Source organism: Rhinoraja longicauda, chromosome 3 (genome assembly GCF_053455715.1).
Source record: "Rhinoraja longicauda isolate Sanriku21f chromosome 3, sRhiLon1.1, whole genome shotgun sequence".
NCBI classification, from domain to species: domain Eukaryota; kingdom Metazoa; phylum Chordata; class Chondrichthyes; order Rajiformes; family Arhynchobatidae; genus Rhinoraja; species Rhinoraja longicauda.
Genome location: NC_135955.1, coordinates 92,071,369 through 92,098,203, shown reverse-complemented (window position 1 = coordinate 92,098,203; position 26,835 = coordinate 92,071,369). Strand labels below are relative to the sequence as shown.

The 26,835-nt window shown below is 46.6% G+C and overlaps 1 protein-coding gene across 1 annotated transcript in view; it reads right to left on the bottom strand.

Moving 5' to 3' along the window:
• LOC144592184 (teneurin-3-like) overlaps positions 1 to 26,835 on the bottom strand; it is a 2,027,615-nt gene that overhangs the window by 1,975,137 nt on the left and 25,643 nt on the right. The gene's annotated exons all lie outside the window — the stretch shown is intronic.

Genomic DNA, 26,835 nt, shown 5'->3' with positions numbered 1-26,835 from the left:
AATAAAACCCCATCCATTAGCTCAGAAGTAATGGACCCTGCTGAGGAAACAGGGAGGACAGTAAATCCTCGGCCATTGGCTTCGCCCGCCACCATCAATCTCCAGTCATTAAGTGAGCTCAATGATGAGAACTGTCAGCTTTTGACATCGAGATAATCGGCTGTGGTGATCGGGTGGTAAAGTGGATCTGATTTGACAGCTCTCACTAACATCTACAGATGCACCATGTACTGGAAAGCATTTTATCGGGATGAATCACAGCTCGGTTTGGGAACAGCTCCATCCAAGACCGCAAGAAATTGTAATGGATTGTGGCCAGCAGCCCAGACCATCACACAAACCAACCTCCCTTCCACTGCCTCCATCTACACCTCACGCTGCCTCGGGCAAGGGCCAGCAGCATAATCAAGGACCAGTCTCACACCGGCCACTCCCTCTTCTCCCCTCTCCCATCGGGCAAGAGGTACAGAAGTGTGAAAACGCACACCTCCAGATTCAGGGACAGTTTCTTCCCGGCTGTTATCAGGCAACTGAACCATCCTACCACAACCAGAGAGCAGTGCTGAACTACTATCTACCTCATTGGTGACCGCGGACTATCCTTGATCGGACTTTGCTGGCTTTACCTTGCACTAACGATATTCCCTTATCATGATCTGTACACTGTGGACGGCTCGATTGTAATCATGTATTGTCTTTCCGCTGACTGGTTAGCACGCAACAACAGCTTTTCACTGTACCTCGGTACACGTGACAATAAACTAGACTGAAACTGGAACGGAATTATCTATAGGAGTTTGTACGTTCTCCCCGTGACCTGCGTGGTTTTCTCCGGGTGCTCCGGTTTCCTCCCACACTCCAAAGACGTGCAGGTTTTTAGGATAGTTGGCCCTCTGTAAATGGTCCCTAGTGTGTGGGATAGAACTAAAGTACAGGTGATCGATGGTCGGTGAGGACTCGGTGGGTCAAGTGACCTATTGACTCTGTATCTCTAAAGTCTAAAAAGTCAAGAGATTTTACAGTCAAGAGACGAAAGTGTTTAGACAATAGACAACAGACAATAGGTGCAGGAGGAGGCCATTCGGCCCTTCGACCCAGCACTGCCATTCAATGTGATCATGGCTGATCATTCACAATCAGTACCCCGTTTCTGCCTTCTCCCCGTACCCCCTGACTCCGCTATCCTTAAGTTTAAATGGCATAACAGCAGAATGAAATTCTTACAGGCAGCAGTTCAACTGGTCTGTAGCACAAGAAACTGTAGATGCTGGTTTACAAAAAAGAAAACACAGAGTGCTGGAGTAACTCAGCGGGTCAGGCAGCATCTGTGGAGAACATGGATAGGTGACGTTTCACAGGGTGCTGGAGTAACTCAGCGGGTCAGGCAGCATCTCTGGAGCAAAAATAGATACGTGCAGGTGACGTTTTGGGCAAGTGGGGCTGGAGGGTCTGGTGTAGGGTTGCCAACTATCTCACTCCCAAGTAGGGGACAAGGTGACGTCACCGCCCCGCGTGACCTCACCCAGCCAGCGGCCACATGCTCCCGCTCCACCAATGGCGGCGCCCGGGCCTACAGTGTCAATAGACAATAGGTGCAGGAGGAGGCCATTCGGCCCTTCGAGCCAGCACCGCCATTCAATATGATCATGGCTGATCATTCTCAATCACTACCCCGTTCCTGCCTTCTCCCCATACCCCCTGACTCCACTATCCTTAAGAGCTCTATCTAGCTCTCTCTTGAATGCATTCAGAGAATTGGCCTCCACTGCCTTCTGAGGCAGAGAATTCCACAGATTCACAACTCTCTCACTGTCCGGGCCTACAGTGTCCGGGCCTAATACGGGACAAGGACAGTCCCGTACAGGACAAACCAATTTAGCCCAAAATACAGGATGTCCCGGGTAATACGGCAACCCTAGCCTAGTTGCAGACTGTATTTCTCTAGGACTATAACATGTCTTCTGTGAATATGCAGAAATGCACACTGACGATATTGAAACACAAATAATTCATTCCAAAGTTCACAAGTCAAAGGTGAGCTTTGTATTGAAAAAACTTGATTTTCTGTCAAATTCTAGAACATCAATTATTTATTTGGGAATATGCCTGATACCAGAGCAAATGTAGCATGTTGTAATCTGCTTATATACTGTGGTTATTGCTGAGTGGTTAGTTTCTCAACATTTTTCAGAGTTATAGGAATCTTCAGTCAACAATTATACACAAATATAGGTATCACAAAATGCTGGAGTAACTCAGCAGGTCAGGCAGCATCTCAGGAGAGAGGGAATGGGTAACATTTCCGGTTGAGACTCTTCTGCAGACTAATGTCAGGGGGGCGGGACAAAGGAAGGATATATGTGGAGACAGGAAGATAGAGGGAGAACTTGGAAGGGGAGGGGCAGAGAGGGACAGAGGAACTATCTAAAGTTAGAGAAGTCAATGTTCATACCGCTGGGCTGCAAGCTGCCCAGGCGAAATATGAGGTGCTGTTCCTCTAATTTCGGGTGGGCCTCACTATGACACTGGAGGAGGTCAGACTGGGAGTGAGAGGGGGAGTTGAAGTGCTGAGCCACCGGGAGATCAGGTTGGTTAAGGCAGGCTGAGCGAAGTTGTTGAGCGAGACACAAACATAGAGTCATACAGCGTGGAAACAGGCCCTTCAGCCCAACCTGCCCATGCTGACCAAGATGCCCCATCTACACCAGCCGCAGTCCCACCAGCCCGCGTTTGGCCCGTATTCAATCATTCTAGAGCTCTATCTAACTCTCTTTTAAATTCATCCAGTGAATTGGCCTCCACTGCCCTCCGTGGCAGAGAATTCCACACATTCACAACTCTCTGGGTGAAAAAGTTCCTTCTCACCTCAGTTTTAAATGGCCTCCCCTTTATCCTTAGACTGTGTGGCCCCTGGTTCTGGACTCCCCCAACATTGGGAACATTTTTCCTGCATCGAGCTTGTCCAGTCATTTTATAATTTTATACATACAACATGGAAGCAGGCCATTCAAACCAAATTGCCCACACTGCCAAACACATCCCATCTACACGAGACTACAATAGAGAGATTCTTGATTAGTGCGGGTGTCAGGGGTCATGGGGAGAAGGCAGGAGAATGGGGTTAGGAGGGAGAGATAGATCAACCATGATGGAATGGCGGAGTAGACTTGATGGGCCGAACGGCCTTTTTCTACTCCTATCACTTATGACCTTATCACCTTAATTCTCTACCCGATCTAGTCCTCTCATGATTTTATACACCTCTATAAGATCACCCCTCATCCTCCTGCGCTCCATGGAATAGAGACCCAGCCTGCTCAACCTCTCCCTGCAGCTCACACCCTCTAGTCCTGGCAACATCCTCGTAAATCTTCTCTGCACCCTTTCCAATTTGACGGCATGGTGGCGCAGCGGTAGAGTTGCTGCCTTACAGCGAATGCAGCGCCGGAGACTCAGGTTCGATCCTGACTACGGGCGCCGTCTGTACGGAGTTTGTACGTTCTCCCCGTGACCTGCGTGCGTTTTCTCCGAGATCTTCGGTTTCCTCCCACACTCCAAAGACGTACAGGTATGTAGGTTAATTGACTGGGTAAATGTAAAAATTGTCCCCAGTGTGTGTAGGATAGTATTAGTGTGCGGGGATCTCTGGTCGGCGTGGACCCGGTGGGCCGAAAGGGCCTGTTTCCGCGCAGTATCTCCAAATCTAAAAAAATAATAACACGGTGCCCAGAACTGAACACAGCACTCTAAATGTGGCCTCACCAACGTCTTATACAACTGCAACGTGACCTCCCAACATCTGTACTCAATACTCTGACTGATGAAGGCCAATGTGCCAAAAGTCAATTTGTCACGATAACTTTCCTCTAAATGCCTGTCCCATCTCGAGATCAATTGTTCAAGAACCTGTAGATCAGAGGACATACGAAATGTGTGATTTAGACAATAGACAATGGACAATAGGTGCAGGAGGAGGCCATTCGGCCCATCGAGCCAGCACCGCCATTCAATGTGATCATGGCTGATCATTCTCAATCAGTACCCCGTTCCTGCCTTCTCCCCATACCCCCTGACTCTGCTATCCTTAAGAGCTCTATCTAGCTCTCTCTTGAATGCATTCAGAGAATTGGCCTCCACTGCCTTCTGAGGCAGAGAATTCCACAGATTCACAACTCTCTGACTGAAAAATGTTTTCCTCATCTCCATTCTAAATGGCCGACCCCTTATTCTTAAACTGTGGCCCCTTGTTCTGGACTACCCCAACATCGGGAACATGTTTCCTGCCTCTAATGTGTCCAACCCCTTAATAATCTTATACGTTTCGATAAGATCCCCTCTCATCCTTCTAAACAGATTTAGACAGCTTGAGGTTGCAAATTGCCATCGACAGTATAGTTTTAGACTTTCCTCACCGTTACATTCACGCTAAACGATGCCTGAGGCTAATATAATTTTTCAAATATATTCGGTAATTGTATTTATGTTTGCTGAAAACAAATAATACACAATGTTTTAAAATGTCATTATATTGATGAAACTGCGTCTACAAACATTAAGAGGCATGGCTTTGATATGTGTAAAATGTAATGGCGTCCCATATGTCTCCACTGTACTTTTGCTCTCTGTAAATTCATCAGTTCATAAGGGTGGCACGGTGGCACAGCGGTAGAGTTGCTGCCTCACAGCGCCGGAGACCCGGGTTCCATCCCGACTACGGGCGCCGTCTGTACGGAGTTTGTACGTTCACCCCGTGACCTGCGTGGGTTTTCTCCGAGATCTTCGGTTTCCTCTCACACTCCAAAGACGTGCAGGTTTGTAGGTTAATTGGCTTGGTAAATGTAAAAAAAATTGCCCCTAGTGTGTGTAGGATAGTGTTAGTGTGCGGGGATCGCTGGTCGGCGCGGACCCGGTGGGCCAAAAGGGCCTGTTTCCGCGCTGTATCTCTAAACTAAACTAAACTAAACTAAACTAAACTCAGTGAGTCAGGCAGCATCTCCTGAGAACATGGATTGGTGAAGATTTGAGTTTGTACTTTTTTCATAAGTTATTTGAGCAGAATTAGGCCATTCGGCCCATCAAGTCTATTCTGCCATTCAATCATGGCTGATCTATCTCTCCCTCCCAACCCCATTCTCCTGCCTTCTCCCCATAACCCCTGACACACGCACTAATCAAGAATCATCTTACTCTTTTAAGCATTTCTTTTGTTAAAGTGTGCACTCTTGCTGAAGAATAGATCTGGTGATAATCAATTACATACGGTGTTAGTCCAATATAGTCCGAGAGTCACCAGGAACAGATTCTTCCCCTCTGTTATCAGGCTTCTGAACGGCTCTTCCATAAGCTAGGGCACTGTCCGATTCACCTCTACCCCATTGCGGACTAGACTTGTCCCACCCCGGTCATTCCTTCTTCTCCCCGCTCCCGCCCGGCAGAAGGTACAGAAGCTTGAAAGCGCGCACCACCAGACTCAGGATCAGCTTCTTCCCCTCTGTTATCAGGCTTCTGAACGGCCCTTCCATGAGCTAGGGTCTGTTTGTATGCTTATCTCTATAACTGTACCAAGAGAACACTGGAAGGACCGGCGGGGGGGGGGGGGGTCACATTGAGGGGGGGGACGGACGGACAAAGGAGGACCTGTCGCGGGATGGTTTGTAACTTTGTTAGTGTCCTTTACGTGGTGACCCTTTTGCATATCATGGGGGATGTAAAACTAAGAATTTCACCATCAGATGTGACGGTCAGATGTTGAGGCTGGAAACATGTTCCCGATGTTGGGGGAGTCCAGAACCAGAGGCCAAAGTTTAAGAATAAGGGATAGGCCATTTAGAACGGAGATGAGGAAAAACCTTTTTCAGTCAGAGAGTTGTGAATCTGTGGAATTCTCTGCCTCAGAAGGCAGTGGAGGCCAATTCTCTGGATGCATTCAAGAGAGAGCTGGATAGAGCTCTTAAGGATAGCGGAGTCAGGGGGTAAGGGGAGAAGGCAGGAACGGGGTACTGATTGTGAATGATCAGCCATGATCACATTGACTGGCGGTGCTGGCTCGAAGGGCCAAATGGCCTCCTCCTGCACCTATTGTCTATTGAACTGATGCGCTACAATGCTGAGAACTATATTCTGCACTCTGTGTCTTCCCCTTTGCTCTACCTGTTGTACTTATTGTGTTATCTGATCTATTTGGATAGCATGCAAAGCAAAGCTTTTCACTGTACCTCTGTACACGTGCTATTAATAAACACAGACCAAAAACGTTTACTTTGTCTCCAATGCATTTCTGAATGTTGGTTAAAAAAATAGTTTAAAGGTTTCTGAGAACAGTCTGTGAGATTAAAAACATATTTTCTTTGTTTTCCAACTGCAATACCTACAGACATTTGACTTTAGACTTCAGAAATACAGCGCGGAAACAGGCCCTTCAGCCCACTGATTCCGTGCCAACCAGCAATCGCTCCGTACACTAGCACTATCCTACACACACTAGGGACAATAGACAATAGACAATAGACAATAGGTGCAGGAGGAGTCCCAGTTGAGTCTTTGCAAAAATGTTTCCATTCAAAAGAAAGCATTAGTTTACAATGAATTAATTCTGACGTGTATTTTCCAACCTGACATTACCAATATTTCCCAACTGCTCAGAACCTTTTGAGAATACTTGTAGAAATTTACCTTTGGCTAAAACATAAACGTTTAGATTCTGAACAGTAACACAGCTTAAGGTTCTTTATTCTTTCTCCAGACAAGCACTCATTTTAGAATCATAGAATCACAGAGTGATACAGCGTGGAAACAGGCCCTTCGGCCCAACTCACCCACACTGGCCAACAATCTCCCAGCTACGCTCATCCCACCTGCCTGCGCTTGGTCCATATCCCTCCAAACCTGTCCTATCCATGTACCTGTCCAACAGTTTCTTAAATGATGGGATAGTCCCAGCCTCAACTACCTCCTCCGGCATCTCGTTCCATACACCCACCACCCTCTGTGTGAAAAAGTTACCCCTCAGATTCCTATTAAATCTTTTCCCCTTCACCTCGAACCTAAGTCCTCTGGTCCTCGATTCCTCTACTCTGGGCAAGAGACTTTGTGCGTCGACACGATCTATTCCTCTCATGATTTTGTACACCTCTATAAGATCTCCCCTCATCGTCCTGCGCTCCTTGGAATGGCGGGACTGCCGTATGTTGAAGGACTGGAGCGACTGAGCTTGTATTCTCTGGAATTTAGAAGGATGAGAGGGGATCTTATTGAAACATATAAGATTATTTAGAGTTTGAACACACTAGAGGCAGGAAACATGTTCCCAATGTTGGGGGAGTCCAGAACCAAGGGCCACAGTTTAAGAATAAGGGGTAGGCCATTTAGAACGGAGATGAGGAAAAACTTTTTCAGTCAGAGAGTTGTGAATCAGTGGAATTCTCTGCCTCAGAAGACAGTGGAGGCCAATTCTCTGGATGCTTTCAAAAGAGAGTTAGATAGAGCTCTTAAGGTTGCAGGATCAATTCATCCCAAAGAGGTGGAAAGACTCTAAGGGGAGTAAGAGACACCTGTGGCTGACGAGGGAAGTCAGGGACAGCATAAAAATTAAGGAGAGGAAGTATAACATAGCAAAGAAGAGTGGGAAGACAGAGGATTGGTACTCTTTTAAAGAGCAACAAAAGTTAACTAAAAAGGCAATACGGGGAGAAAAGATGAGGTACGAGGGTAAACTAGCCAATAATATAAAGGAGGATAGCAAAAGTTTTTTTAGGTACGTGAAGAGGAAAAAAATAGTCAAGGCAAATGTGGGTCCCTTGAAGACAGAAGCAGGGGAATTTATTATGGGGAACAAAGAAATGGCAGACGAGTTAAACCGTTACTTTGGATCGGTCTTCACTGAGGAAGATACACACAATCTCCCAAATGTTCTAGGGGCCGGAGAACCTAGGGTGATGGAGGAACTGAAGGAAATCCACATTAGGCAGGAAATGGTTTTGGGTAGACTGATGGGACTGAAGGCTGATAAATCCCCAGGGCCTGATGGTCTGCATCCCAGGGTACTTAAGGAGGTGGCTCTAGAAATAGTGCAAGCATTGGAGATCATTTTTCAATGTTCTATAGATTCAGGATCAGTTCCTGTGGATTGGAGGATAGCAAATGTTATCCCACTTTTTAAGAAAGGAGGGAGAGAGAAAACGGGTAATTATAGACCAGTTAGTCTGACATCAGTGGTGGGGAAGATGCTGGAGTCAATTATAAAAGACGAAATTGCTGAGCATTTGGATAGCAGTAACAGGATCATTCCGAGTCAGCATGGATTTACGAAGGGGAAATCATGCTTGACAAATCTACTGGAATTTTATGAGGATGTAACTAAGAAAATTGACAGGGGAGAGTCAGTGGATGTGGTGTACCTCGACTTTCAGAAAGCCTTCGACAAGGTCCCACATAGGAGATTAGTGGGCAAAATTAGAGCACATGGTATTGGGGGTAGGGTACTGACATGGATAGAAAATTGGTTGACAGACAGAAAGCAAAGAGTGGGGATAAATGGGTCCCTTTCGGAATGGCAGGCAGTGACCAGTGGGGTACTGCAAGGTTCGGTGCTGGGACCCCAGCTATTTACGATATACATTAATGACTTAGATGAAGGGATTAAAAGTACCAGTCCAGTAACTAGCCAAAAGGTCACACCATCATGTGTTGGAAGGAACTGCAGCTGCTGGTTTATACCGAAGATAGACACAGAGCGCTGGAGTAACTCAGCGGGTCAGGCAGCATCTGTGGAGAACATGGATAGGTGACATTTCAGGTCAGAACATGATCCAAAGTCTGAAGAAAGATTCCAAACTGAAAGGTCACCTGTCCCTGGTCTCCAGAGATGCTGCCTGACCCGCTGAGTTACTCCAGCACTCTGTGTCTATCTTGTCACTCGATCAGTGCTTTGTTCCAAACCATTAACAAAACCAATAGTTCACAGCAGGAAAATGCAAACAGCACCCATTTCAGATTTCTTTTAAATGAGAATGGAAACACCAGAACCAATTGCAATCTCGTAAAGGAGAGAAGCTTAGTAGCGCAACGACACAATCAGCATTTCCACGTTATTCTGTGATTCAGGAGACCACAGTTGTGTATCATCAGGCAGCTCCTAATCAATACCAATTGCTCGTTGCAGAATACACTCAGGCAGGTGAGGTGAGGAAAAACACAGTCAGGCAACAAAACACAGATGTTGTAAAATGCAGCAAGTTTGAAATCTATATCAACTTTAAGGAGCAATGCTTCCATTTAGAACGGAGATGAGGAAAAACTTTTTCAGTCAGAGAGTTGTGAATCTGTGGAATTCTCTGCCTCAGAAGGCAGTGGAGGCCAATTCTCTGAATACATTCAAGAGAGAGCTAGATAGAGCTCTTAAGGATAGCGGAGTCAGGGGGTATGGGGAGAAGGCAGGAACAGGGTACTGATTGAGAATGATCTGCCATGATCACATTGAATGGTGTGCTGGCTCGAAGGGCTGAATGGCCTCCTCCTGCACCTATTGTCTATGGTCTTGCAAAGATTAAGGTGGCCTGGATAGATTGGATTTTAATTTAGTTTAGTTTAAACCAAAGATACACACAAAGTTTAATTTAGTTTAAAGCAAAGATAGACACAAAGTTTAGTTTAGTTCAGAGATCCAGCATGGAAACAGGCCCTTCGGCCCACCGAGTCCACGCCGACCTGCTATCCCCACAATTAACACTAACCTACACAAGATAGGGACAATTTTTTTCAGGCAAGGCAAGTTTATTTCTACGGCACATTTCAGCAACAGGGCAATTCAAAGTGCTTTACATAAAACATTAAAGAGCAGTTAAAAGCAATCAAAAACAGTCATTAAAGAGAATAGAAAATCAAAGCAAGCTAAACTAGAATAAGACAGGTATAAAATACAAGAATAAACGTTACAGTGCAGTGTAAGAAATGAATAATTATTTGATTTAATGAAGGGCAGCGTCACACAGAAAAGTCTTCAGCCTCGATTTAAAACAACTGAGAGTGGCAGTGGTTTTCTGGGAGTTTGTTCCATATACGTGGTGCATCTATTTAATAAAACTCTCGTTTGTTTGTTTGTTTGTTCCTGAACTACAGCCAAAACGGTGCACGATAGCGCGACAATTCTAGGCCCACCTTACTCACCGTCGTGAGTTGAGAAGGAACTTTTCCACCCAGAGAGTTGTGAATTTGTGGAATTCTCTGCCACAGAGGGCAGTGGAGGCCAATTCATTGGATGGATTTAAAAGAGAGTTAGATAGAGCTCTAGGGGCTAGTGGAATCAAGGGGTATGGGGAGAAGGCAGGCACGGGTTACTGATTGTGGATGATCAGCCATGATAACAATGAATGGCGGTGCTGGCTCGAAGGGCCGAGTGGCCTCCTCCTGCACCTATTGTCTATGTTTCTATGTTACTATCTTTCTATCCATGTTCTCCAGAGATGCTGCCTGACCCACTGAGTTACTCCAGCACTCTGTGAAACGTCACCTATCCATGTTCCCAACAGATGCTGCCTGACCCGCTGAGTTACTCCAGCACTCTGTGAAACGTCACCTATCCATGTTCTCCAGAGATGCTGCCTGACCCGCTGAGTTACTCCAGCACTCTGTGAAACGTCACCTATCCATGTTCTCCACAGATGCTGCCTGACCCGCTGAGTTACTCCAGCACCCTGTGTCTGTCTTCGTCCTGTTTCTGTGCTCTGTGATTGTTTCTGACGTATATTATTCTGCCGGGTGAGACTAAATGTCTGTGGTTGCTTTCTCTCACACACTCTCTCGTTTACCACCCCTCTGCTCAGTATTCAATTACGATTTACCAATAATGCTGCGAGATAATATTTTGTGGCTAAATTTATGTGTAAAGTGGACATGAAATGTGATCCACATCAGAAATGTCTCAGATTCTCTTTCCTACTTTCCTGAAGTTGACTCTTTGTTCTATACTTCCATCTGTTTCATTTTATATCTTTGCAGAACACTGGAATTATCTGATCGTTATTTATATGTAAACCCACCTTTTGAGACTTTAGAGATACAGCGCGGAAACAGGCCCTTCGGCCCACCGGGTCCGCGCCGACCAGCGATCCCCGCACACTAACACTATCCTACACACACTAGGGACAATTTACACTTCCACCAAGCCAATTAACCTACAAAACCTGCACGTCTTTGGAGTGTGGGAGGAAACCGGAGCACCCAGAGAAAACCCACGCAGGTCACGGGGAGAACGTACAAACAGCAACCGTTGTCAGGATCGAAAATGGGTCTCTGGCGCTGTGAGGCAGCAACTGAGTCATAGATACAGCACGGAAAATACCCATTAAGAACGAGTCTTCCATGCCGACCAAATTGCCCCATCTACACTAGTCCCTTTGGCCAATGTTTGGCCCATATCCTTCTAGAACTTTCCTATCCATGTACATGTCCAAATGACTTTCAAATGTTGTGATCGTCCCTGCTTCAGCCATTCACAGTGTGCAGATACAATAGACAATAGACAATAGGTGCAGGAGGAGGCCATTCGGCCCTTCGAGCCAGCACCGCCATTCAATGTGACAAATGGCTGATCATTCTCAATCAGTACCCCGTTCCTACCTTCTCCCCATACCCCCTGACTCTGCTATCCTTAAGAGCTCTATCTAGCTCTATCTTGAATGTATTCAGAGAATTGGCCTCCACTGCCTTCTGAGGCATAGAATTCCACAGATTCACAACTCTCTGACTGAAAAAGTTTTTCCTCATCTCAGTTCTAAATGGCCTACCCCTTATTCTTAAACTGTGGCCCCTTGTTCTGGACTCCCCCAAAATTGGGAACATGTTTCCTGCCTCTAACGTGTCCAATCCCTTAATAATCTTATATGTTTCGATAAGATCCCCTCTCATCCTTTTAAATTCCAGTGTATACAAGCCTAGTCGCTCCAGTCTGTCAAATGACTTTCAAATGTTGTGATCGTCCCTGCCTCAGCCATTCACAGTGTGCAGATACGTGATAAGGAAATAATGTATAGAGCAAGATAAAGCTCGTAAAGTCCGATCAAGGATAGTTCTACTCTGCCTTATAAAGGATCATAAAGATTACATAGATCAGTCTGAAGAAGGGTCTCGACCCGAAACGTCACCCATTCCTTCTCTCCTGAGATGCTGCCTGACCCGTTGAGTTACTCCAGCATTTTGTGGTACCTCTGTCTTATAAATATCCATTGACTTGGCCTCCACATCCTTCTGTGGCAATGAATTCCACAGATTCACCACCCTCTGACTGAAGAAATTAATGAAAACATAGAAACATAGAAAATAGGTGCAGGAGGAGGCCATTTGGCCCTTCGAGCCAGCACCACCATTCATTGTGATCATGGCTGGTCATCCACAATCAGTAACCCGTGCCTGCCTTCTCCCCATATCCCTTGATTTCACTCACCCCTAGAGCTCTAACTAACTCTCGTTTAAATTCATCCAGTGAATTGGCCTCCACTGCCTTCTGTGGCAGAGAATTCCACAAATTCACAACTCTCTGGGTGAAAAAGTTTCTTCTCACCCCAGTTTTAAACGGCCTCCCCTTTATTCTTAGACTGTGTAGCCCCTGGTTCTGGACTCCCCCAACATTGAAAATATTTTTCCTGCATCTAGCTTGCCCAGCCCTTTTATGATTTTATACGCCTCTATAAGATCCCCTCTCATCCTTCTAAACTCCAGTGAATACAAGCCCAGTCTTTCCAATCTTTCCTCATATGACAGTCCCATCATCTCAGGGATTAACCAGGTGTAACTTCCTCCTCATCTCCTTCCTAAAGGAACGTCCCTTTATTCTGAGGCTGTGCCCTCTGGTCCTAGACTCTCCCACTAGTGGAAACATCCTCTCCACATCCACTCTATCCAGGTCTATTATCAAGAGAAACATGATTAAGCTTTTTGTTCCGTCAGACAAGGGGTGGTAAGTGATTCGTACTGAAGTGTCAAATATAACCTGCCATGCTCCCAATATCCTGCAATAATTTTAAACTTAATGGTCTCGTAAAATGTCAAATCTGCAAAAGGGAATTTAAAAAGTCAGGCACAGTTCTCAGTCGTTGCATATTCCTGTCATCTTGTCCGCCATTCAAGGGCTTTATTTTCAGTTAGGTGAGTCATTGCCTTAATTATCTGGCTGCCAGGGATCGTCACGTATTTCTATACTTCACTGCCTTAATCTTACTCATTAGCGATCTTTCTTGTGTATCATACGCAGACACAGAGTGCTGGAGTAACTCAGCGGGTCAGGCAGCATCTCTGGAGAACATGGATAGGTGACGTTTCACAGAGTGCTGGAGTAACTCAGCGGGTCAGGCAGCATCTGTGGAGAGAAGGAATGGGTGACGTTTCGGGTCGAGACCCTTGGATCACTGGTCGGCGCGGACTCGGTGGGCCGAAGGACCTGTTTCCGTGACGTATCTCTAAACTAAACTAAAGTGTAGTGTTTGTAGGACTGCCGACAATCTTCTGTGCCAGTAAGACATTCTTTGTTCCTTTGTCGGTATGTCTGAAAACTAAACTCTGCTGACTCCTGACATTTGCATCAACAGCCCTCCTGAAAACCGGGATATAAAAGCACCACAGGCACTAAGGCACAGCGAAACGAAGAAATAAATGCTCTTTCTCCTGAACCCAGTGTGAGGTTACGAGGAAATAAGCTTGAGAAATGGTCAATGTGGGATGGCAGGATTGACTGGAAATAATAGGCAGGCACAAATAGCGGGAGTAACTCAGCGAGACAGGGAGCGAGCATCTCTCTGGAGAGAAGGAATGGGTGACATTTCGAGTTGAACGGACTGGAAATAATACTTTTAATTTTAATACTTTTAAATCCTTCTATTTGTACGGGGTTCGAGGAAATTTGGATTTACCCCCCTGCCGATCTTTGTGAAGTCCTTTAGTGAATATAGAAAAGGGATTTGCAGGTGACGAGAAATGTCCTTTGTGCGGTTACTACACATTCGTTGCTTGTCCCCACTGGCTGCTATTAAAAGCAAAGCACAATGCACAGAATGAATAGAGGCAGAGTTTCCATTGGCGAGGTTTCTGCGGCGGAATCGACAGTGCTGGCAATCACAACCATTACCTTCACAAAGGCTTTAACACCAATTTGAGCCGCTGCCTCACAGCGTTCCACACACCCTTCTTAGTTTACTTTAGTTTGGTTTGGACTACAGATAATTTACAGCGCAGAAACAGGCCCTTCGGCCCACCGAGTCCATGTTGACCAAAAATCCCTCCGTGCGCTAACACTACCCGACGTACACTGGGGACAATTTACATTTACTCCAAGCCTATTAACCTGCAAACCTGCACGTCTTTAGAGTGCGGGAGGAAACCAGAGGGCCCGGAGAAAACCCATGCAGGTCACGGGGAGAACGTACAAACTCCATACAGACAGCGCCCGTAGACGGAATCAAAACCGGGTCTCTGGCGCTGTGAGGCAGCAACTCTACCGCTGTGACACCGTGCCACTAAACTAAACTAAACTGGGGATCAGTGTAGATAAATAGGAAGCCCAGTGGCGCAGCGGTAGAGTTGCCGCCCTACAGCGCCAGAAAAAACCCATGCAGGTCACGGGAAGTGCGTGCAAACTCCGTACAGACAGCGCCCGCAGTCGCTGCCTCACAGCGTTCCACCGACCCTTGCTTGTTTAGCTTAGTTTGGTTTAGAGATACAGCCTGTAAACAAGCTCCTGGTAATTATTTGAACTTTTGGGTGCCTGTAATGGGCTGGCCATTAACCAGCATCTTCTCCACAGTGGCACAGTGGCGCAGCGGTAGAATCGCTGCCTCACAGCGACTTGGTGTAATTGCAAATCATCGTGTGTAGGATAGCGTTAGTATGCGGGGATCGCTGGTGGGCGCGGACCCGGTGGGCCGAAGGGCCTGTTTCCGCGCTGTATCTCTGAACTAAACTAAAATAATTACTCCTTCTCTCACTTCATGCCACGAAAAACACGACTGCAGCAAAGACCCTCAAGATTTCAAAATTTCAAAGATTTCAAAGATTTCAAGATTTCAAACATTTCAAACATTTCAAAATTTCAAAGATTTCAAAGATTTCAAAATTTCAAAGATTTCAAGATTTCAAGATTTCAAGATTTCAAGATTTCAAGATTTCAAGATTTCAAGATTTCAAGATTTCAAGTTCAATAATTGTCAAGTGTACCAATTAAGGTACAGTGAAATTTGAGTTACCATACATCCATACTAAGTGAAAAGCAACAAGACACACAGCCACCTAAAATGAAATTTCACATGAACATCCACCAGAGTGGATTCCACATTCCTCACTGTGATGGCAGGTAATAAAGTTCAATCACCTTCCCCTTTGTGTTTTAAGCTCGAGAATCTCCGGTGACTCTCAGTGACCTGGTGAGCTTCAGTTCAGTTCAGTTTAGTTTATTGTCACGTGTACCGAGGTACAGTGAAAAGCTTTTGTTGCGTGCTAACCAGTCACCGGAAAGACAATACATGATTACAGTCGAGCCATTTACAGTGTACAGATACAGGATAAAGGGAATAACGTTTAGTGCAAGGTAAAGAGAGTTGTGGAATTCTCTGCCACAGAGGGCAGTGGAGGCCAATTCACTGCATGAATTCACAAGAGAGTTAGATAGAGCTCTAGGGGCTAGTGGAATCAAGGGATATGGGGAGAAGGCAGGCACGGGTTACTGATTGTGGATGATCAGCCATGATCACAGTGAATGGCGGTGCTGGCTCGAAGGGCCAAATGGCCTCCTACTACACCTATTTTTTTATGTTTCTATGTAATTAACCTCCAAACCTGCACGTCTTTGGAGTGTGGGAGGAAACCGGAGCACTCGGAGAAAAACCCACGCAGGTCACGGGGAGAACGTACAAACTCCGTACAGACAGCGCCCGTAGTTGGGATGGAACCCAGGTCTCCGGCGCTGTGAGGCAGCAACTCTACCGCTGCGACACCGTGCCGCCCTGTGCTGTAGATGGTTTTAAAGCTCCTATGTTCATCATTTTTTATCCGCCAGCATTCCAATTTCAACATTCAATCCAAATGCCTCGTGTATCAATAAATCCAAATGAATTTACTAACATTAATGTGCATCAATTTACTTCTTAATGCAAACTGCCCTGTTGGCTGCAAAAATTCAAACATAAATTCCCAAACATCGTTTGCAGATGTGATCTCCCATTGCCTTCATCAGAAGCAATGTATCTTGTTCATTACCTTGTGCACAGTCTAGTTGCTGATCGTTTTATGAACACATTCTCACTTAGCCCCAAGGGTTGGCACGATGGTGCAGCGGTAGAGTTGCTGCCTCACAGCGCCGGAGACCCGGGTTCCATCCCGACTACGGGCGCTGTCTGTACGGAGTTTGTACGTTCTCCCCGTGACCTGCGTGGGTTTACTCCAGGTGCTCCAGTTTCCTCCCACACTCCAAAGGCGTGCAGGTTTGTAGGTTAATTGGCTTGGTAGAAATGTGAATTGTTTCTCGTGTGTGTAGGATAGTGTTAACGTGCGGGGATCGCTGGTCGGCGCAGACTCGGTGGTCCGAAAGTCCAGCTTCCGCGCTGTATCTCTAAGCTAAACTAACCTAAACTAATCAAAACTTTGAAAAATCACGAGCGGCATGGATAAAGCAAATAGTCAAAGTTAACACGGGGGCGCAGCGGTAGAGTTGCTGCCTCACAGCGAATGCAGCGCCGGAGACCCGGGTTCCATCCCGACTACGGGTGCTGTCTGTACGGAGTTTGTACGTTCTCCCCGTGACCTGCGTGGGTTTTCTCCAAGTTCTTCGGTTTCCTCCCACACTCCAAAGACGTGCAGGTTTGTAGGTTAATTGGCTTGGTAAATGTAAAAATTGTCCCTAGTGTGTGTAGGATAGTGTTAGTGTGCGGGGATCGCTGGTCGGCGCGGACCCGGTGGGCCGAAGGGCCTGTTTCCGCGCTGTATCTCTAAACTATACTAAACTAAACTTAACAGGGTAGGGCATCAAAACCTGGAGGGTAGAGGTTACAGTGAGAAGGGAATGATTTAACGTGGATCTCAGGGTGTTTCCACATGAAACGTTGTGTTTCTATCGACAAGTTGGCAAAGAAAGTGGTTGTGGCAGTTATAATTACAGAGTCTGAAAGTTATTTGGACTGGTGCATGAGACGCAGATGGGCCAAGTGCAGAATTAGCGCAGAGATATTGGTCGGCAAGGATCAATTGGACTAGCATTTGTTTCTTAGGGTTGCCAACTGTGCCGTTTTAGCCGGGACAGCCCTGTATTTTGGGCTAAATCAGTTTGTCCCGTACGGGACCGCCCTTGTCTCGTAATAGGAGCAAAGAGGTCCTTCTGCAGTTGTACAGGGCCCTAGTGAGACCGCACCTGGAGTACTGTGTGCAGTTTTGGTCTCCAAATTTGAAGAAGGACATTCTTGCTATTGAGGGCGTGCAGCGTAGGTTTACTAGGTTTATTCCCGGAATGGCGGGACTGACATATATTGAAAGACTGGAGCGACTAGGCTTGTATACACTGGAATTTAGAAGGATGAGAGCGGATCTTATCGAAACGTATAAGATAATTAAGGGGTTGGACACGTTAGAGGCAGGAAACATGTTCCCAATGTTGGGGAGTCCAGAACAAGGGGCCACAGTTTAAGAATAAGGGGTAGGCCATTTAGAACTGAGATGAGGAAAAACTTTTTCAGTCAGAGAGTTGTGAATCTGTGGAATTCTCTGCCTCAGAAGGCAGTGGAGGCCAATTCTCTAAATGCATTCAAGAGAGAGTTAGATAGAGCTCTTAAGGATAGTGGAGTCAGGGGGTATGGGGAGAAGGCAGGAACGGGGTACTGATTGAGAATGATCAGCCATGATCACATTGAATGGCGGTGCGTACAGGCTCTAGTAATAGGGTTGCCAACTTTCTCACTCCTAAATAAGGGACAAAGGGTGACGTCACCGCCCCGCGCCCCACGTGACCTCACCCAGCCAGCGGCCACACGCTCCCGCTCCACCAATGGCGGCCGCCATTTAGCCCACCAATTTCCATACAGGGATATGGCAGTGTTAGTCACAAGGGCACGTTGCCACGCTGAAGAATCTGAAGGCAGGGTACTGTCCGATTCACCTCTACCCCATTGCGGACATTGGACTTTATCTGTGGATCTTTAGATTTAGATTTAGCTTAGAGATACAGCGCGGAAACAGGCCCTTCGGCCCACCGGGTCGGCGCCACCCAGCGATCCCCTCACACTAACACTATCCCACACACACTAGGGACAATTTTACATTTAATTAACCCAGCCAATTAACCTACAAACCTGCACGTCTTTGGAGTGTGGGAGGAAACCGAAGATCTCGGAGAAAACCCACGTAGGTCACGGGGAGAACGTACAAACTCCGTACAGACGGCGCCCGTAGTCAGGATCGAACCTGAGTCTCCGGCGCTGCATTCGCTGTAAGGCGGCAACTCGACCCCTGCGCCACCGTGCCGCACAACTGATGCGCTACAATGCTGAGAACTATTATTCTGCACTCTGTATCTTCCCCTTTGCTCTACCTGTTGTTCTTGAGTTTGACTCGTTTGTGTTTGTGTAGATTCACAGATTGATACAGCACAGAAACAGACCCTTCGGCCTAGATTGCCAATGGAGATCGAGAAGAAAATGGCGGTGCTGGCGAATGGCCTACTCCTGTACCTATTGTCTATTGTGAGCCAAAGGGCCAGTTTCCAGGCTGTAAAATCTGAAGAAGGTTCCCAACCTGAAACGTCACCTATCCATTTTCTCCACAGATGCTGCCTGACCCGCTGAGTTACTCCAGCACTCTGTGAAACGTCTCCTATCCATGTTCTCCACAGATGCTGCCTGACCCGCTGAGTTACTCCAGCACTCTGTTTTTTGGTATAAACCAGCATCTGAAGTTCTTTCCGACACAGAGATGCATCAAGGATGGATTTATAAAATATAAATTTGCTTTTCTCCTACGTCTGAAAAAAATATTGCTGGAATGCAGTACAACGAAATTGTGATGTCTGGATAGTTTTGTTTACTGAGGGCGTGAGGTGTGTAAAGTGTAGGCTTCATCTTTCCTGAGCTTGGTAGGAACAGGTTTATTCTGTTGAACCCACGGCTCCATGTACTTTGATGGCCACTGAGTTTTGTAGGCCATGAACTCTCCTGTGACAACAGGTCTGTGCTCGACACCAATCTCCAGGGCAGTGTGACACAGCAGTGTTATATTTGTAGCCATCTACCAGATGTCCCAGTAATCCTTGTTTGATATGAAATGTGACCTTTCTCTATCTCACAGGACTTAACTAACCCAGTTTATTTTCATGTACAGACAGCTACCAGCAGCTGGCAAAATATCATTCAAGGCAGGGATCGAAAGAAAAAAAAAACATACTTTTTCTTTATTGGGTTGCGAAACATAGAAAATAGGTGCAGGAGGAGGCCATTCGGCCCTTCGAGCCAGCACCGCCATTCATCGTGATCACGGCTGATCGTCGACAATCAGTAACCCGTGCCTGCCTTCTCCCCATATCCCTTGATTCCGCTAGCCGCTAGAGCTCTATCTAACTCTCTCTTAAATTCATCCAGTGATTTGGCCTCCACTGCCCTCTGTGCCAGAGAATTCCAAAATTCACAACTCTCTGGGTGCAAAAGTTCCTTCTCACCCCAGTTTTAAATGGCCTCCCCTTTATTCTAAGACTGTGGCCCCTGGTTCTGGACTCCCCCAACATTGGGAACATTTTTCCTGCATCTAACTTGTCCAGTCCTTTTGTAATTGTATATGTTTCTATAAGATCCCCTCTCGTCTTTCTAAACTCCAGTGAATACAAGCCCAGTCTTTTCAATCTTTCCTCATATGACAGTCTCACCATCCCAGGGATCAATCTCGTGAACCTACGCTGCACTGCCTCATTAGATGTTTGTGGATTTGTATGGGTATTTATGTGCATGTATTATCCAGAATCTCTGCAGGAAAGGATGAAGGGTGATCTGAACAAGCTGGCAGAGGATCAGTCAGAAGAAGGGTCTCGACCTGAAACGTCACCCATTCCTTCTCTCCTGAGATGCTGCCTGACCCGCTGAGTTACTCCAGCATTTTGTGTCTACCTTAGATTTGAACCAGCATCTGCAGTTATTTTCCTACACAAGCTGTCACAGGAGGCAGTTGAGGCTGGGACTATCCCATCGTTTAAGAAACAGTTGGACAGGTACATGGATAGGACAGGTTTGGGAGGATATGGACCAAGCGCAGGCAGGTGGGACTAGTGTAGCTGGGACATGTTGGCCAGTGTGGGCAAGTTGGGCCGAAGGGCCTGTTTCCACACTGTATCACTCTACACCGATCAGCCAAAACATTATGACCCAATGAGCCAAAACATTATGCCCACCTGCCCAATATGCTGTTGGTCCTCCGTGTGCAGCCCCATACGCAGCAGGGTGCGATGCACTGTGTATTGTGACACATTCCTCCCGTGACCACCATTAACATTTTCTGTGACTTGTGCCACAGTCGACCTTCTGTCGGTTCGGACCAGATGGGATAGCCTTCGTTGCCCTCGCGCATCGATGAGCCTTGGGCGCCCAACACCCTGTCTGTCGCCGGTTTGTGGTTTGTCCCTCCTCGGACCACTGTTGGTCGGTACTCACCACTGCTGACCGGGAGCACCCCACAAGCCTTGCTGTTTCACAGATGCTCTGACCCAGTCGTCTGGCCAGAACAATTTGGCCCTTGTCAAAGTCGCTCAGGTCTTTACTCCTGCCCATTTCTCCTGCATCCAACACATCAACTTCAAGAACTGACTGTTCACTTGCTGCCTAATATATCCCACCCCTCGACAGGTGCCATTGTAACAAGATCATCAATGTTATTCGCTTCACCTGTCAGTGGTCATAATGCTTTGGCTGATCGGTGCATGACTCTATGACTCCACAGACGTGTATAAGATCACGAGGGGAATAGATCAGGTGAATGCACAGTCTTTTACCCAGAGTAGGGGAATGAAGAAACAGAGGATGTCGTGCATATGTTAAGGGCGGTGAATCTGTGGGATTCTTTGCCACAGGAGGCTGTGGAGGCCAAGTCAGTGGGTATATTTAAGGCAGAGATACTGCAGACAGATGCTTGATCAGTGCGGGTATCAGGGGTTATGGGGAGAAGGCAGGAGAATGGGGTTGAGAGGGAGAGATAGATCAGCCACGATTGAATGGAGGAGTAGACTTGATGGGCCGAATGGCCCAATTCTGCTCCTATCACTTATGATCTTGAGAGAGGGAAATATTGAGCAGGAATTTCAAGGGCAACTTTTGATTGCGTGTTCTTGCGTTGATGGACCTGCTCAGGAGCGGCAGGTAAGAACTTCCTTGTTCCACTGCTTCCAATCTAATTGGAAACCTTTCTGGTTGTGGTTGATTTCTGCACAATGGAATTCTCTGCCTCAGAAGGCAGTGGAGGCCAGTTCTCTGAATGCATTCAAGAGAGAGCTAGATAGAGCTCTTAAGGATAGCGGAGTCAGGGGGTATGGGAAGAAGGCAGGAACGGGGTACTGATTGAGAATGATCAGCCATGATCACATTGAATGGCGGTGCTGGCTCGAAGGGCCTAATGGCCTACTCCTCTCAGTTCTAAATGGCCTACCCCTTCTCTCCACAGATGCTGCCTGACCCGCTGAGTTACTCCAGTACTCTGTGAAACGTCACAATAGACAATAGGTGCAGGAGGAGGCCATTCGGCCCTTCGAGCCAGCACCGCCATTCAATGTGATCACAGCTGGAGGGAAAGGTGAGGCCATTTCAAAAGGTGCAAGAAAAGAAAACTGCAGATGCCGGTTTAAATCGATGGTAGACACAAATTGCTGGAGGAGTAACTGGGCAGGTCAGGCAGCATCTCGGGAGAGAAAGAATGGGAGACGTTTCAGGTCGAGACCAGACTCAAATCAGGACAAAGGACCCACCACCCTCCCTAAAAGAGAGTTAGATGGAGCTCTAGGGGCTAGCGGAATCAAGGGATATGGGGAGAAGGCAGGCACGGGTTACTGATTGTGGATGATCAGCCATGATCACAATGAATGGCGGTGCTGGCTCGAAGGGCCAAATGGCCTCCTCCTGCACCTATTGTCTATGTTTCAATGTTAATATGTTTCAGACTGAGAGTCAGGGGAGAGGGAGACACAGAGATATGGAAGGGTAAGGCGTGAAAACATCGATCAAAGGGGACGGTTGGCTTGGCTTCCACTGCTTGTTATAAGCTCAGGTGTTGAATCCGCTCGATGCAAATAAGGCCACAAATGGCTTGTGTTTGGCCCTTTGGAAATATTTTATCCTTTGAGCAGTCGTTACTTTAAGGCAGCTATTTCTGTTTAATCTCTGTTCAGAACGCGTTGAGGTTTCGCTTCTAACCATGATCAAAGTCTTGCTTCCAACTGTTCCAACATTAATGTGGTTGATCCAGGAGAAAGCAGAGAGATTGTCCTTCGGGTTTCAAAGCCTCTCAGCTTCAGCTCAGAGCAGAAGGGGATATGTATGAAAGTTGCAAATATAGTCACAGATCAGCCAGCCAAAGAAATCAATAAATCACCAGATCCGGGAATGGATTTAACATCGTCCAATTAAATGGACCATTGTCCGTCCAAAACGCTCCACAGTTCCGCTGAGTGTACGGGAAAGAACTAATTGCAATCTGCTCTACAGCAGAAAAAACCTCATCATGCAACGTATCTCCACTCAGCCCCCTCTCACAGAATGGACAGATAGACACAGAGTGCTGGAGTAACTTAGTGGGTCAGACAGCATCTGTGGAGAACATGGATAGGTGACGTTTCACAGAGTGCTGGAGTAACTCAGCGGGTCAGGCAGCATCTGTGGAGAACATGGATAGGTGACGTTTCACAGAGTGTTGGAGTAACTCAGTGGGTCAGGCAGCATCTGTGGAGAACATGGATAGGTGACGTTTCACAGAGTGCTGGAGTAACTCAGTGGGTCAGGCAGCATCTGTGGAGAACATGGATAGGTTACGTTTCACAGAGTCCTGGAGTAACTCAGCGGGTCAGCCAGCATCACTGGAGAGAAGGAATGGGTGACGTTACGTGTCGAGACCCTTCCACAGCCTGAGATTCAGGGGGGAGGGAGACATGGAGATATGGAAGCGTGACGTGTGAAAACAAGAGAGTCTCGAAACAGACAGTGGAACCCGGGTCTCTGGCGCTGTGAGACAGCAACTCTACCGCTGCGCCACCTGTCGATTGACTCTATGAATCTCTTAAATCTATGATCATAAAATCTCCACAGCAGCATTATTCATTTGTTGGACGTTAGGTTAACTTGTTGCCGATGCAACAAATAAACATCTTTTGCTGTTGGATCTTTGCCCAGCGTATTGTGTTTTTTTTAATAAAAAGCCACCAGCTGGAGGTTGTGTGAAGGTTTATTTGAAAGAATGTGTGCCGAGGAATGAAGATAAACTGGGTGGAGATGGTTGCCTCTTCCAGGGTTGACTCCACTGACCTCTGTTTCGAGACGCCGTGACTAGAATCTATTCCAATCCCACTTCATGTTTAATCTCGGAAGTTTGGCTGTTCGACACGTCTGCCATGATTTCCATGGAAGTCAGTCAAGATATTGCTTGGTGCAAATTTCATAGGAAAAAAAATGTTCCCAATGTTGGGGGAGTCCAGAACCAGGGGCCACACAGTCTAAGAATAAAGGGTTTTGGGGATATGGGGAGAAGGCAGGCACGTGTTACTGATTGTGGATGATCAGCCATGATCACAATGAATGGTGGTGATGGCTCGAAGGGCCAAATGGCCTCCTCCTGCACCTTTTAAAACTGAGGTGAGAAGAAAACGTTTTCACCCAGAGAGTTGTGAATTTGTGGAATTCTCTGCCACAGAGGGCAGCGGAAACCAATTCACTGGATGAATTTAAAAGAGAGTTAGATAGAGCTCTAGGGGCTAGTGGGATCAAGGGATATGGGGAGAAGGCAGGCACGGGTTACTGATTGTGGATGATCAGCCGTGATCATAATGAATGGCGGTGCTGGATCGAATGGCCGAATGGCCTCCTCCTGCACCTATTTTCTATGTTTCCATGTTTTCTATGACTCATCCAACTGATTGGATAGTCCTTTCAAAGGCAAGATAGTTGTAATAGCTTCTTTCTCCGTACTTCTCCATTTTTATGGTTTAATGTTAATAAAACTGAGATTGTAGTTAGCATTGGATGTGTCTGTCTCAGGGGTCCTCGATGTTCAATGGCCCCATCATATGCTCACATACCTCTGCCTGCAGCCTCAACATCTAATCAGTCTCTGTGCTATTTATTGCAGTTCACACAAAGGCAAATGTTTCACTGCCTGTTGTGTGAAGTACTTGTCGGAAAAATCCTATTAGAAAGTGAATTGAAAAATGGAATAAATGAATACGTTTATTGGCCAAGTATATGCATGTACAAGGAATGTGCCTTGGTGCTCCGCTCACAAATGACAACACGAACACACAGTTAACAATTAAGAATAAGGCATAAACATGTCAAAACAATAAGGATACAACATTACTGCGGCACGGTGGCGCAGCGGTAGAGTTGCCGCCTTACAGTGAATGCAGCGCCGGAGACTCGGGTTCCATCCCGACTACGGGCGCCGTCTGTACGGAGTTTGTATGTTCTCCCCGTGACCTGCGTGGGTTTTCTCCGAGATCTTCGGTTTCCTCCCACACTCCAAAGACGTGCAGGTTTGTAGGTTAAATGGCTTTGGAAATGTAAAAATTGTCCCTAGTGTGTGTGTAGGATAGTGTTAGTGTGCGGGGATCGCTGGTCGGCGCGGACCCGGTGGGCCGAAGGGCCTGTTTCCGCGCTATATCTCTAGATCTAAAAAATCTTTTAAAAATCTAATCTTTTTAAAAATCTAACCACTGAAGGTCACCTCACCTTCTGTCTCCTTTCTCTGTTCGTTTACATATTTACTTATTTATCTATTTATTCATTTCCCCTATGTTCTCTAAATCTCTGTAAAGCGTCTTTGAGTATTTGAAAAGCGCTATATAAATAAAATGCATTATTATTATTATTATAAAGATGTGGGTGAAAATAAACCAGAGCAAAAAACGAGACAACAGATTTTTGGATGTTGAGTAGAACTATCACTTGTGGACAAAACTGTTTTTGTGTCTGGCTGTGGCTGCTCTGACAGTCCGGAGTCGCCTTCCAGAGGGAAGTGCTTCAAAGAGTATGTGGCCGGGGTGAGAGGGATCGCCCTGTCATATAATTAAATATGCTGCATTCCATTTCCACAGTCCATTGCACTGTGAACGGAGTAAATGAATTTGCCAGGAGAAGAGGTTTAGTTTAGTTTAGTTTAGTTTAGAGATACAGCGCGGAAACAGGCCTTTCAGCCCACCGGGTCCACGCCGCCCAGCGATCCCCGCACACTAACAATTTTTACATTTACCAAGCCAATTAACCTACAAACCTGCACGTCTTTGGAGTGTGGGAGGAAACCGAAGATCTCGGAGAAAACCACGCAGGTCACGGGGAGAACGTACAAACTCGGTACAGACGGCACCCATAGTCGGGATGGAACCCGGGTCTCCGGCGCTGCATTCGCTGTAAGGCGGCAACTCTACCGCTGCGCCACCATGCCGTACCTTTGATGCGTTACTTACAACAACTAGGACTTGAAAATGGTGTGAGAAACTGGTGACTCTGTTTACTGCCAGTGAACTTGTGCTACGCAGTCGGAAGAAATAAAATTGTATCCTTTCAGATCATTCAAAAACACTTCCAGTTTCAGTTCAGTTTATTGTCACGTGTACCGAGGTACAGTGAAAAGCTTTTGTTGCGCGCTAACCAGTCAGCGGAAAGACAATACATGATTACAATCGAGCCGTTTACAGTGTACAGATACATGATAAGGGAATAACGTTTAGTGCAAGGTAAAGCCGGCAAAGTCCGATCAAGGATAGTCCGAGGGTCACCAATGAGGTAGATAGTAGTTCAGCACTGCTCTCTGGTTGTGGTAGGATGGTTCAGTTGCCTGATAACAGCCGGGAAGAAACTGTATGGAGTATCAGTTTTGTTTTGTACATTACTTTTAAGATTTGGTTCCATTGAATTTGATAGAAGTATTACGGTTGCCTTTCCATCCCCGTGACCTGCGTGGGTTTTCTCCGGGTGCTCCGGTTTCCTCCCACACTCCAAAGGACGTGCAGGTTTGTAGGTTTATAAAAATCTGCAAATGCTGGTCTAAATTTAAGGTCGACACAAAATGCTGGAGTAACTCAGCGGGTCAGGCAGCATCTCGGGAGAGAAGGAATGGGTGACGTTTCGGGTCGAGACCATTCTTCAGACTGAAGAAGGGTCTCTACCCGAAACATCACCCATTCCTTCTCTCCCAAGATGCTGCCTGACCCGTTGAGTTACTCCAGCATTTTGTGTCTACCCTGGTTTGTAGGTTAATTGCATTGGTTATATTGTAAATTGTCTCCAGTGTGTGTAGGATAGTGTTAGTGTGCGGGGATCGCTGGGCGGTGTGGACTCGGTGGGCCTGAAGGGCCTGTTTCCGCGCTGTATCTCCAAACTAAACTAAAACATGAAGTTTTTTTCGCAGTGCTGGTCGTGGGCACTGAGGATCACAAAGACTTTTCCAGAATACACACACACCTCGACTGGCCCGGAATTAGGCAAAAGATCCAACACCACACACCTGCCTTCGGTTCTCCAAATCTGCAAGTCAAAATATTGCCTCCCCGTGTTGAAATAAAGATCAGAGACCGCTCTGAGCCATGAGACACAAGCCCGCAACAGATTACATTAGTTCCAAAGATGCTGCTGC